Source organism: Pleuronectes platessa, chromosome 23, assembly GCF_947347685.1.
Source record: "Pleuronectes platessa chromosome 23, fPlePla1.1, whole genome shotgun sequence".
NCBI lineage: Eukaryota > Metazoa > Chordata > Actinopteri > Pleuronectiformes > Pleuronectidae > Pleuronectes > Pleuronectes platessa.
The window spans coordinates 1,057,401-1,071,481 of NC_070648.1; the positions used below are offsets into that span (position 1 = coordinate 1,057,401).

The 14,081-nt window shown below is 45.9% G+C and overlaps 1 long non-coding RNA gene across 1 annotated transcript; it reads right to left on the minus strand.

The window, feature by feature from the left end:
• Nucleotides 1-3,736: 3,736 nt before the first annotated feature.
• LOC128430178 (uncharacterized) lies at nt 3,737-10,055 on the minus strand. The gene is made up of 3 exons (XR_008333967.1): nt 9,942-10,055; nt 4,731-5,087; nt 3,737-3,880 (listed from the first exon to the last, which is right to left on the minus strand). It is a non-coding gene; the product is annotated as an uncharacterized LOC128430178 (long non-coding RNA).
• Nucleotides 10,056-14,081: the final 4,026 nt, after the last annotated feature.

Genomic DNA, 14,081 nt, shown 5'->3' on the forward strand with positions numbered 1-14,081 from the left:
CATCCATCAGTCTCGGTTATTGCGGTTTCATTTTTAGATTTTCTTTCCTGCGTGTTGGTCTCGTCTCGTTATTGAACCACCGCTTCACTCAGATGTCAGTTGTTGCAGCACAGACGTTATTAGGCCTCGGAGCCTCGTCCTCCGCTGCAGGGGGGGGGGGGGGGGGGTGACGCCGGAGCCGGGTGTTAATCAGATCTAGAGTCTCCAGCACAGGAGAAGCAGGTGGTGGTGACTGAAGGTGCAAGGTGCGATGGGAAAGAAGAAGAAGAGAGGAAGAATTGAGACGGGGGGGGGGGGGGGGGGGTCACAAAAAGAGAAGGGATGAAGCTGGAGGGTGAGGAGGTCAAGAAATGAGATGAAGGAAAAGAAAACAGGAAACTGAGTCGCTGCGACTTGTGATTAGTTTGTAATGAGGGGGGGGGGCGAGCTCCAAGAATCACCACAACAGTGTAAAATGAGGCCGCAGAGTTCCAGAGGTTTATCTGTGAACTTCTAAAACATTCTTTAAATATAACTAAACTTGATATTTATCAAACTGCTGTAGAAGTACCAGCTTGTGGTTGTGTCGCGTGACATCTGAGAGGAGCTGAGAGGATTCTGGATTCTGGATTCTGGATTCAGGATTCAGGATTCTGGATTCTGGATTCTGGATTCTGGATTCTGGATTCTGGATTCTGGATTCAGGATTCAGGATTCTGGATTCTGGATTCTGGATTCAGGATTCTGGATTCTGGATTCTGGATTCTGGATTCTGGATTCTGGATTCTGGATTCTGGATTCTGGATTCAGGATTCTGGATTCTGGATTCTGGATTCTGGATTCAGGAGGCCATTGGAGACATTCAGCTAAAAGTTCAACTCGTTTACCTGTCAAACAAAAATGAATAAAATCTCCTGAGCTTCGCTGCTTGTTTCTCGACTCTCTGAGAGCCTGTGGACCGGTTCATCTCGAGCTGAGACCGAGACGTCCCCCTGAGGACACGTGGACATGAAGATCGTCTCCGACAGTTGGCTGATGACTGGAGGACGAGACGTTGCTTAGTAACCAAGAAGACCTGACAGCCTGATCGAGCTTGTGAACAGTTGGCATGTGTAGGATGTGTATACGTGCTGCAGTGTGTGAGTGTGTGAGTGTGTGAGTGTGTGAGTGTGTGAATGTGTGAGTGTGTGTGTGTGTGTAGCCTCCATGTGTGTAAAATCTGTGAACCAAGGATGTGGAAAGAGACGGGGACGGAGAATATTCACATCTGAGTCCTGGTTCAGGGTTTTAACCTTTAATCAGATGAACTAGGTTTAGGACCTGTACAGCATTCAGCCACCAGGGGGCAATGGAGACATTTTGGCTTTGCTTTAGGGAGCTTTAATGTCATCTATCTTTATACCGCCTGCAGACTCAGGGTGAAACCATGAGGCCACTGAAGCTGTGATGTGGTCCCTGATCTCCAGAGCACACGTTGAACTCTCCCATCAGTCACAAAGCACATCATCCATTTTGTGTTGTGATTAACGAGCTGTGATCCGAACCCCTGCAGGTTCCAGAGCGACACTAACTGCGATGACCCTTTTAGGCCATAATTGGAAAGTGTAATTGCGTCCTGGCTAAACGGGCCGTGTGGGGACGGTCCCATTAAGAAGCTGCTGGTAATGGATCCCAGTAACCGTCGTGTGGACGTGTGACCCCGACCGGGCTTAATGCAGCAGGTCTCACATCAGGGGAAACAGGGGACACACAGACATGTGGGGGAATGAAGCCACGACTCTAGACACACACAGACACAGACACACACAAACACACACACACACACACATTTGGAGCAGGCTTCAGCATTTCAGGATGAGGGCGATCAAAGACATCAAACACTGAAGTCACCCTGAGAAGATCCGGGTGTGGACTCGTGTTAAATGTGTAATATTCCTTCATCTTGTTGCAGTGTAAGTCACAAACTGCCTCCATGTTAACAGATGGGACAGAGGTCACATCATGTTTTCTCAAAGATTGTTTCCATCATTTAAGGAAACTCATATCACGAGTTACTTCCATATATTCATCGATCAAATTCATAATCAAGTGGTCGTTCAATTAGTCATTTCAAGTATAGACAGATCATTTCGGACGTGTATTAAATTCTGCTTAATACGTGATGTCTGCTTCCAGATATAAAGTTATGTGTATAAAACAAATTCACGAAGCACATAAACTACAGTTTTATTGAGCATTAGAAGTGTTAAGGACACTGAATGTAAGTCAAACTCAGGTTTATTGGTTTGCTCTCTACACTAATGTATGAAAGAACATAAATGACTTTGTCCTTGGAGGAGATCTGAATTCTGATGAAATTTATTCCAACTGGAGAATGAATCTTCAACGGATTACACATCAGGAATTATGCTTTTAATCAACTGAGCAATTGTGTAAAATTCTTTAATTCTTAAAAAACATTATGTCAGCATAACTGTTAAAAGCTCAGAATCAAATTATTCTTTGCCTGTGGAGCATAAACACGTTAAACCCTGAATAAGCAGCCACACACATCCACCTGTTTTCTAATTCTAAATAGTAAATTTCAAAAAGGGCATAATAAATAATGACTATTATTTTCTATAATTTTCAGAGTCATAATTGTGCTTCTGATATATTCATTTAATGACAGAGGCCAAAAACAGCCTCAGAGCCTTAATGGGGTCCTGGTTTAACCGCCTGCACTCAGAGCTCAGCCTCTGATTTCTGCTGCAAAGTCAGTGTCGTTATCTGGAAGGATGAGGACAGACAGTGGGGGGGGGGGGGGGGGGGGTGCTGAGCAATGATTTTAACTTTCACCTCTAAGATATGATTGAGTGTGAAGGTGAGAAACGTCTATAAGAGGAAGATTTGAAACTGCAAACAGGTCAGATGTCAGGATGACAAACGACAGCAGCTGGGAGGCAGAGACGGCTGAATGAATAAAGATGGACGACGCGTCCCCAGCTCCTCCCACGACCCGGAAATGAAGCCAAAACCTCCCGGATCCAAACGCTTCCATTTTGTGCATTTAGGGGCCGGCGCAGTGACGATCGAAGGGCGGAGCCACAGTATCGAGGTTACCACCAATCACGAGTCAGTCCAACTGTCAATCATGACGTTTCACCCTGTTTTTATACCAACTAACTAATTAACACCAAACTTTATGCAAAGATTAACTATTAACAGAGTGAAAAGTTGGTAAACTGACAAAAAACATCTTTGGAATAAAACATTAACGAGTACTTTGATTGTCTTACTTTGCTCCATGTCCCATCTATACTGCAGCCAGCCAGTAGGTGGCGATCCACACACTCTGGCTTCACTTTGGTTGCTCCCTCATGTTGCTCATCTTCATCTTCAGTCTGTGGTTTGAGCCCATTAGACGCATCACGTCTACTTCCTGTTCCTGTTGTGCATTTCCTGAGAAGGAAACGTCAACATGTTAACCATCTCCTCTCACAGGGTATCAGCACAACATGAGACCCTGGGATATATGTACAATTGTATAAAGAAAATACATGTCAAGTTTCGTGACATTTTTTTCAATAGCTTCTGTGATAAACAACAAAACAACAACAACAACAACAAATACATAGAGATGACAGCACAAATGTAAATCTGGGAGTGTGAGTTTAAAAGGATTTGAGAATAATAAACCTTCTGAATTAGATCCTAACAACATAAAACATATATATATATATATACTATAAATATATAAACTATAAACGTACAGGTGGTCCAGCAGACACAGAGAAGACCCAAGAGACAAGGACAAGCTGCAGAGTGAGGAGACCGGAAGCTGCAGAGACTCAGGTGGAACGCATCCTCTCAACAGGTGGAAATCATACGGAGGCCGGAAGTCAAGTCAGCAGCTGAACACCTAAGGAAAGGGGTTTCAAAATAAAACAGGAAATGGTGTGGAGTTGAAAGAATCACATATAACACACACTGAGGATCTCAGGAGAATTTACTCTTCATCATCATCATCATATTTATATTATATCAAACAAGTGCTTCACGTGGTTCAAACAGAATTGAATCATATCAGGACGGAGGCAGATAAGACGAGTGAAGAAAACCACAAAGTGATAAAACGTTAAAATGCATCACTGGAACCAAACCAGTAGGAAATGAGTGAGTCTAATGGAACCAGTGATGAGGCCCATGAGGAGAGGCTCAGAGAATGAACAGAGCAAAGTCAAAGCAGCAGAACGAGAGAATGGAAGCATCGCAGTGACTCTGCATTTTCATTGTTTCTCTTTCCAGCGACTCATCCCTCTCTCAATGAGCACATTCACACAGCGTGACACAACTGTCCCTCTCTCTTCCTTTCTCCTCTGTCACCTCGCCATCCTTCCTCCCCTCGGGTTCTATCGCTCCCTCCCTTTGTCGCTCATTTGTGGTTTTCTACTTCCTCCCTCCCCCCCACTCCCTCCCTCCCTCCCTCCTTCCTCTCTTTCTCTGCAGCTGAGTCCTCGGAGTTGTTTTCTTTGGGAGGACTTCCTGTCTCTGGGCCTTTCTTCTCCCCTCTGGCCAACGAGCTGGTCTTGTGATGGGAAACAAGAACTTCCTTATTTTAGTTTGCTCGAGGGGGGGAAACACACACACACACACACACACACACACACACACACACACAGAAAGGACTCAGTACATGCACCCTTGTTGAGTTTTAATGTAACCTCTCATTTACAGACACATGTGTTTAAATGGGGGGGGGGGGGGCTTACCTTTGTATTTCATCTACATCCTGTTTTTCAGTCACTTCCTCAGGATGCAAACAGACACACACACACACACACACACACACACACACGACTGGCAACAACAGGGTGAATAAAATGCAGTAATAACAACACACTTTACTTTTCCTTTACTTACAACAACAACGACCCTAAAGAATCATGTCTGTACTTTTTCTCAGAGATATTAAAATTGCTCAGACTCACACTGTGTGTGTTGTGTGGTCGGTGACTCGTTTCTCAGGAACCAGCAGACGGATCCACACACGACCTCCCAGGAAGCTGAAGATCATCCACTGACTCACACATCACCCACTGAGCGTCTCCAGCATCTGACCTGTGAAGCTGAGGAACAGGTTGTGTTCATCACGGCTCCTTCAGTGGCTGCTGGTTTTAATTGTGTGGAATGTTGGCATGAACACATATATTACATTTACATGGATTTGTATTAACGTGGATATGCGGCTGCTTGTGTATCCGTCTGTGTGAATTTCCTGCCAATGCAAATGACTGCTCATTAGCATACGTTAGCAACAATAATACTCATTGTTTGTGTGAAACCAGCCGGTGAGAGGACTCTGATTGGTTGAGCTGCTCCCAGGTTCTGATGATAATCACATTCACTGTGTCCAGAGACATCACAGAGCCTCATTGTGGGATTCCTACACATCTTAGTATCTTTAAACCTTAAAAACACTGAAGCAAGGATTCTTATCTTATTACTTTATGTTTATTTTGTAAATGCACGTCTCATTCTATTCTCTATATTTATCTTATTATTACCTCTCCTAACTAAACAAAAGAGAAACCAGGGGTCACAGATATCGTCTTCATCTTGATATTTGGTTAAAATGAGGCAGCGTCACAAACAAAACAAACAGATATATTCACTGTTCAATGTCCCTGTCGACCAAAGTGTTAATTTCTGTGAATTTGTGTCACACAGGAAACTCTGTCCCGGCCTCAGGGTCAAACACACAACAACACAAGTCTAATTCATGTCCAGAGTTGTGAGGATCTGCCTCATCAGCCCCAGAAGTCACAAGTGTGTCTGAGGGAAGAGAACTTTGGACGACCGAACGGTCATGAGACGCACAACAAGGGACGGGAAATTTCCCCCGACCACAAACAAAGTGCTCAGAACAAAGCTGGACTGAAACTCGAAAAGGGAACAGTTATGTGAAGAAAGTCGTTCTGCACTTAAAGATATCGATTTTAGTTTATCTCCGGCATGACAGCTCCCTCTTGATCGCCACCTGGTGGTGGGCTGCAGCAGTACAGGTCATAAATCCCCCCTCCACCATGTAAGTGGATGGAACCAAGCTGTCATTTTATTTAGTTCTTCATGACAAAACAAAGATCAGATCAGAATCATCAGAAAACTGTTTCCAATCTTTTGACATGAATATATACATAAGAGAATATGAATAACACAGAGGAATCTGAATCATGTGAAAGATGAGTTTTCATTTTAACTGAACAGCAGCAACTTGTTTTGTCTCACGAGGCCTCGGAGGAGAAAGTGATGGATGATTTAACTTCATCTGAGGGACCAACACCCAGTGGCCCAGCTCCTGTTGGCTCACTGTCACCTCTCACAGAATGGAGTCTGGGTTTGTGTGTGTGTGTGTGTGTGTGTGTGTGTGTGTGTGTGTGTGTGTCTGAGGGGGGTGATGGGGGGATGTTTTGGATCACGTTGTGATGGAGAAAGAGAAACAGGAGGAGGGATTTTGCCGACCGGATAACGCGGTGACATCAGCTTTGAAAAATGTGTGTGTGCAAGTGTGCAACAGTGTGTGTCAGTGTGTGTCAGTGTGTGTGTGTGTGTGTCAGTGTCTGAGAACCAGTGGGATCAGAGGTGGAGAAGAGAGACAGAGCTCTCACTCTGCTCTTTTCACTCGGGAGAACAGAGACTGATGAAACGTGATGTTTGTTCTGGATGTTCACAGACTCGTGTGTCTCAGTCTTTGTTTTATGGTTTTCATCTCTCCTCTGCTCTCCAGCAGAAACACTACATGTGTTTAAAGTCTTTAATTCTCCCTGAGGAAACTGTGTCATCTGGTAAAAGTGTCAGTTTGTCTGTTTCCACTTCCTGCTCCCGGTTTTTTTGGGGGGGGGCTGCAGGAAATTCATCTCAGACCAAATGATAATTAACCGTTTCATGCTCGGTGCAGAATGAAGCATCCAGTTTGTTGTGGTCACACTGGAAAACAAACACATGAAGATACTGGTGAAGATCATGCATGATCTCATTGAACTGGTTCTCTCGTCTAAACTCAAACGTCAGAAGGTCCAAAAGGATGAACTGTCAACGTGGGTTAGGATTCATTTTTCAATCTGTGTTTTCTTATTTGTTGTTGTTGTTTTGTTTTCCTATTTGTCGTCTTTGTCGTTGGGTTTCGGACACAGTGGAACATACATGTAGGCTTTTTTGATTCATGGTGATAATGTGACCAATGTGTTCTTCTGAATGAGTCTTTGTCCTCAATAGACGATCTGTGGATGAATCAGACACAGAGAGAGAGAGAGAGAGAGAGAGAGAGAGAGGCAGAGAGAGAGAGCGAGGGGGCGGGACATAGAGTAGAAGGCGTGTCCACGGTGGAGCAGCGTCTCTCGGTCACTCAGCATCGAACAGTGGCACAGACGCAGAGGAACCTTCACATTTCTCTGAGTGACTCCTCTCCTCCTCCTCGTGTCTCCCCCTGGTTCCTCCGCGGCCCATGAGCCAGCCTCCGATCCGCCTGTGAGCCCCCGGAGCCCCGCAGAGACACGCGACACCGCCCGAGTGGACTTTTCCTTCTTCTCCAGCTGAAGACATCACATTCCTGCAGAGCAGCTGTTTCCTGTCTGCGTGACGCCCGGAGGAGATCATCGTCCCGCACGCTCCCGCATCTCCGTCTGCAGCTGCCTCACTTCACTGCGCTCAGGGTGAGTCCATCTTCATCCATCTCTCCTCTTGTCCATCTCTTCTCCTCCTCCTTCTCCTCTTCTCCTTCTCCTTCTCCTCCTTCTCCTCCTGGGCGGTTGTTTCTTTAAGGGGTGAAGTTCATTAACCGTGAATCAGCCTCCTTCCATTCATGGATATGGATCCTCTCCGTCCACAGATTGTGAAATATAGTTTTTCCTGGTTAGTTTTTATTTTGGGGTGGGGGGGGGGGGGGTTAAAGACATTGGGCGTTAAGTTTACTCGTGGGAGCATAACTTATTTTACCAATATCAGCCACAAGTGCGTAGAACATCTGAAGGAGACATCTGCGACAATGGGAATGCAGTTTTCCTTTCATAATTTGGTTAAAATGTGTAATTTATCTGTATTTTTTTTTTGGGGGGGGGGGCTCGTCTCGTCTCTACTAGACCAGACTCAGCCTTGAACTTGAACAGTCCCAGTGGCAAGTTGGTGATTTTCCCAGTTCTCACGAAGGCATTTAACGCACCATCGATTAGGCTAATTGGTTTTGGTTTAGTGTTGCTGGGGACATTCATGGATCCGATGTCCTTTTCATTACCTCACAGCCAATAATATCCACAACTAAAGAAATGACTTGATCTTTTAATATTGGTATAGCTTCTCCAATTGCATTATAATAACTTAATGTATAATATAATATGACATCATCTTAGGGTTAGTTTCCTTCTATAATAAAATCACTTTTTTGGACCAGATTATCTTGAAAAGTTCAAACTCTAAAAACACACATTTCAGTCAATGGGAACAACAAAGCACCGCTGACCCCCTGTGACCCTCCTGCATGACTGTGTGTGTGTGTGTGTGTGTGTGTGTGTGTGTGAACGGAGAAGGGGCGGGGTCTTTTATGAATGGATGTGTCTGGCTGGCCAACACTGACTGTGTTAGTGTATGAGTTCCAGGAGCTGTGTCTGTGTGTGTGTGTGTGGGGGGGGGGGGGGGGGATATTTCACCTATTGTCTCTGTGTTGTCGTATATTTTATCCCTTCATTGTGTCTCTGGCATTTTCCTATAACACTGTTGTTGAGTAGTTTAGCTCACAGTGCTGTGAATGAGAGGTTAACAGACGAGAGGAGAAATGAGCCACTCCTCAAAACCAAGAAGCTGCAACGTGACAACAAAACATGAAACTACACAAAGTGTCCAGAAGACTTGTCCCCAGCCTTAACTCGGAGACTAGGGAGACATCGTCTAGGACATGTCTGGACTTCAGTGCATGTGTGACAGCAGCTCTACAGTTGTCGTAACGTTCTTTGACTTATGGTTATGTTCATGTTAATCAATTCATCTTGACCCTGGCACGCACACACAAACACACAAACACACACACAGAGGAGCGTGTGACTGTTGCTTAGCATGACAGCTGTCAGTCCACTTCCTGTGGGGTTGAATTCCAGTCATATATCTGCACTTATCAAAGCCCGACTGGACGACGGGGTCACGTTTCAGAAAGTGTTGAGTGAAGATATTTCACTTCTTTAAAATGTCTCTTGTGGTTTTAATACTTGAACAATTGTGATGCGTTATTAATTTGGTCCGTGTCTGTTCCACTAACACGGAGGAGGCGGGGCTTACGACTCCACCACCAGTTGAGGATGAAGATGTTTTGGCTTCACTTTCGGGTTCTGTCATGTCATCCATCTTTGTTTAACAGTCCAGTAGGACGCTAGGGGTTACAAGTGTGTGTGTCTTTGTGTGTGTCTGTGTGTGTGCGCCTTGACTCAGCTGTTTGGGAGCCGGCCTCCTCTCCTCTGTGACTCATATTGATCTGTCTTCTCGGCGGGGGGGGGAGGAAAGAAACAACAACCAGGCAACGCAGCAGAAATGTGCCTCCTCTCTCAGGTTCACTTCCTCTCTGTGTGTATTGGTGGTGTCGGTTGCACCCCCTCCCCCCCACCCACCCCCGCTCCCACCACCAGCGTCAACGCCGCTGCCAGGGGAATGTCTGTGGCTGAGTGTCTGTGGCTAAAGGTCTGTGGCTTAATGTTTGCAGCCGCTGAGTCAAACACAGTTTCCGAGAGGATCAGTGTTAATCTGGTTGAACATGAAACCATCAAAACAACAACAACAACAACAATATCTGGTTTGTTGCGTCGACTCTTCAGAAGCAACGTTCACGACTCTGATGTCACAACGACCGAGAATGAAAGAGAATGAAGTTAATCACCGTAACCATTATGAAGCGTAGTGAAGGTTCTCGGTCCACGAGGAATTCAAACCTCCTGATGACTCACCAACATCTGATCCACTTCCTCTCTCCTCCCGCTCGCTTGCACTCATAAACTCTCTCAATAAATAACTCTCTATCCGTCATGTGGGCACCGCCATCTTGTTCTGGTGAAGTCATTCAGAGGTGCGGTATCGAGGTGCCCCGCCCTCGACCAATCACGAGACAGTGTCAGTTGTGGTTCATGACCTTTCAACCTTATTGGAAAGGGTTAGGGTGAGCAGGTTGACTCACTGTGGCTTTTCAACACCAACATTGTGTAACATAAATAAATAAAACCCAAGAAGTGTATTCCATTAGCCGGTTGAAAACAACAGTGCACGTGTTAAATATACTTTGAATTCCTGGATGCATTTGGCACCGGCCTCTGTCTTTCTAAGTGGGGGGGGGACTGAAAGTCTATCAGAAGCTTTTATATGAAGAGAGATTTGGATTTAGCTTCTCAAATGCCACTTCACCATCATTGGCATCGTTTGACGAGGTTTAATAAAGTGTCCGGCGGCTCCGACAAAAAACCGTGTCAGCACAGAACACTTTGTAATTAGAATCACTTCAGTCTGAAGACAACTCATTGCGTGGACTCTGTCTGAGACGGTGGCGTCCTCTCACCCGGCTCCGGGTTCACAGATATGTCCCCGTCAGACGATCCTTCTCTTTTGTTTCCTGTCTCTCCCGCTGCTGAGCGTTTGTTTGCTTTCACCATGTGTTCGCTGCTCGCTCAGGAAGCTCGGGGACGCGTTACATCACCGCCTGTAATCTGCTCTACGGCTGCTCGCTCCCATTGTTCAGCCCCGCTGCCGCTCGCTTTCCTCGGCTCTGTTCTCGATATCCATTTACAGATTGACCCCCTGCTGGGGCAGACAAGCTTTCTATCTCAACAGGAAAGGGTTGGTCACAGTGTTGGACTTTAGGAAAGAAGAAGAAAGACTTAGAAAAGAATAGTTCATTGGAAACCAACCATTGGTCATTGCAATTTGCCTTTATGTACGGAAAGAGATGTTTTTTTTTTAGCAACAACAATTGTGTTGACGTTGGAGCAGGTTGTGACTCTAACAACTTGCAAAGTCACGCTGCCAAAGGTTCTGCAATCATTGAAGTTACTTCTTCTCTAAGCTTTCAGAAGACGTCCACACACGACAGAAGTCTGAACACGCATCTCACATTTATCATAAATGAGACTCGAGCTATTAAAGCGATGCAGGACGTCTCTCCAGCTCCTCTCAGGCCTTGGTTTTGGTTTTCCAGCCGGCGGCCCCACGTTTCAGTTTCCTCTCACGGCTTTCGTCTGTTTCCAGACACAACAGGGAGCTGATTCCAGAGAAAGAAGAAAAGCTCTGAAAACACACAGAACACTTTTACCTTCCCGACATAAACCAGAAGACGGCCAAAGACTCGATGGTGAACACAGTGGAGCTCTTCACAGTGAAACCAGATCAGTGCCTCAAGTGTAGGGAGGGTTTAAATAAAAGTGAGAGAAAAATAAACTCCAGACGTTTGTTTATGCTGCTAAACGCTTGTTGCATGCATCAAGGGGCAAGTGAGGGGATAATCAGGTTTTAATGAGGTTGAGGTCGATTACCGGGACTAGAGTTTGTCTTTCACACATGCACAACACAACGGGAGGTTTTCACAACAGCAACAAATCCTCTGCATTATTCAGGTGAGAGGTGGAGCAGCCGGGTGCAGCAGACAGAGACCAGCTCCACACTGAAAGACACAAACTGGACGGATTCAGGTGCAGCTCTCTGAACTGGGAACCAGTCAGAAGGACACAGGAAACCTCGGCCTCGCTCCTCGGCCACAGGAAGAGAAACAGGCCGGAGTGAAACCAGCACCCGGAGCCAAGCTCTCCGCCTCCACCGCCGGTTTAAAAAATGTCTAGCGCAAAAAAAACACAGTCTTCTGTGTTCTACTGGAAGCTCTGGGCAAACAGGAAGTGATACCTTAAAGGGGAAGTCCGCATTTCCACTTACATCACCGCTTCTAATCTGGTTCTCTTCCCTTGCCAGAGATTTCATATCTTCTGCAGATTGTTCTATCGGGTGTGTTTTCTGATTTATATCCTCTAGCAGCCCGCAGTGGATTCACATGCTGGTTATTAGCAGGATGGTTATGTTGATATAAACCATGTTTAGTTACTCAGAGGAGAAATGAGCAGCGAGTCACCATCCAGCAGGATTCTAACCTGAACGGAGATTCACCTTGAGTCAGTGTTTGTATAACTGAAGCATGTGCAATGATTTACTTTACATTTCCCCTTGTCGTGGAGGTTAAGCCTTTTCCCTCACAGGCTGCGGCCACATGGACACACACACATACACACACACACACACACACACACACACAGAAATCTAAATCCCTGCAGCGACTGCTGGGCTGCGTGGTCGGTCGGTTGCTGTGCTACAAGCGACGCCTACACGAGCAGAAACCACTTTTCAACACCCTCTTCCACTTCTGATGCTGTTTGTCTGTTTCTACCACATCCATGCAAATGTCCTCCTGTAGGGGGGGGGGGCAGCGAACGTGTCGGTGGGGGGGGGGGGGCGAGTGTGCTATGCGACTTTTGTCGGGTTATGTGCGAACCTGGGGTGATTGTGTTGATTTTTACGGATTGAGGGAGGGTGCACAACAACACACAGCTGTGGTGTTTCATAAGCTCAATCGTTCTGTGTTTCACTGAGGCCGGAATAACGGATGAAATGATTTACACACACAGACACACAAACACACACACACACACACACACATGCAGTACAACTAAGCCTCCACAGACGGGCAGAGCCACACAAACAGCATGATGCCGATGTATTGGAGCTCACACATGATCATTTATACATGCACATGTGCACAAACACACATACACACACACACACACACACACACACACACACACACACACACATACACAGCAGAGTATAATCTACTCTGCTGTGCGACTCCAGATGAAACGCCTCAGTGGTTCTGATTGGATTTGATAAGAGTTGATTCGATTGAAGCAGGAGGGGAGGCAGGTGTGTACAGTGTGTGTGTGTGTGTGTGTGTGTGTGTGTGTGTGTGTCAAGCGGTCCACTCAAAGTGTGGACTGTTTTTGTCGTGCCCACATCTCAGATACTTTTAATCATCAAATTGACTGTGAAAAACTCCCAGCATGCAACTGTTTTCCATTTCATCATTTCATCATATAATTTGTCTCAAACTAAATTATAAACTGTTGTGCTGTTTGTTTTTGTGTGTGTGTGTGTGTGTGTGTGTGTGTGTGTGTGCGCACGTGCGGGACACACGTGTAACTTTTTTTGGCCGGGGTTTTGTTGTTGTCATGTAACAGACGAGCACTCAGTGGAGAAGCTGGCAGTGCCCGGCGGGGGGTCTGGTGTGTTTGTGCTTCTTCAGCTGCTGATGACGGATCTGTGAGTGTTTGTCTGTCTGTGTGTGTGTGTGTGTGTGTGTGTGTGTGTGTGATGAAGAAGCCTGTGGCGTGGGTGGGAAGTACAGGTCTGTAACAGTTGCGTTGATGAGACTCACTCTTTTGTTGAGGTGATTCAAAGCTGCCGCCATGTTTATTTTCAGTGCCGAGTATTTTTCGGGACCAAATGTTGTTTTCTAACATTTGAAGAATCACAAGCTAAAGATAAGACAACTCCTGTAACACAATGAACACAGAGTGCGGCTCCGTCAGTTTCCTTATGTAACAGATTCGCCTCCATCCCTTTCTCCACTGTGTGTGCGTGTGTGTGCGTGTGTGTGTGTGTGTTCCTGTGTGTGTTTTAAAAAGCCTCAGGAATCAGGTTAACCTCGATGACACAGGCATGAAAAACTCACACAGACACACAAACATGTTCCTCCGCTTAGACTCAAACTGAGGAGAAACTTGCTGTGTGTGTGTGTGTTGTTTATGTACCCTCTGGGGACCCGTGCTCTAATGTGTTGTGCGGTAACACACGGGCTCGGCTGCAGGCCTTCATGTAAGAACCTCTTTCACTGAGACTTTGGAGGAACTCAACCAGCAGCCCACAGGTCACATCTGCCCAGTGGTTTGTGTCTTTGTCCACGGCCCTGAGTGTCCCACGTTAGAGGAAGATCTTCTCTCTGATGGTAGAAGACATTTGGATTTGATAGATGGAAACACAAAAACGCCATGTGACACAAA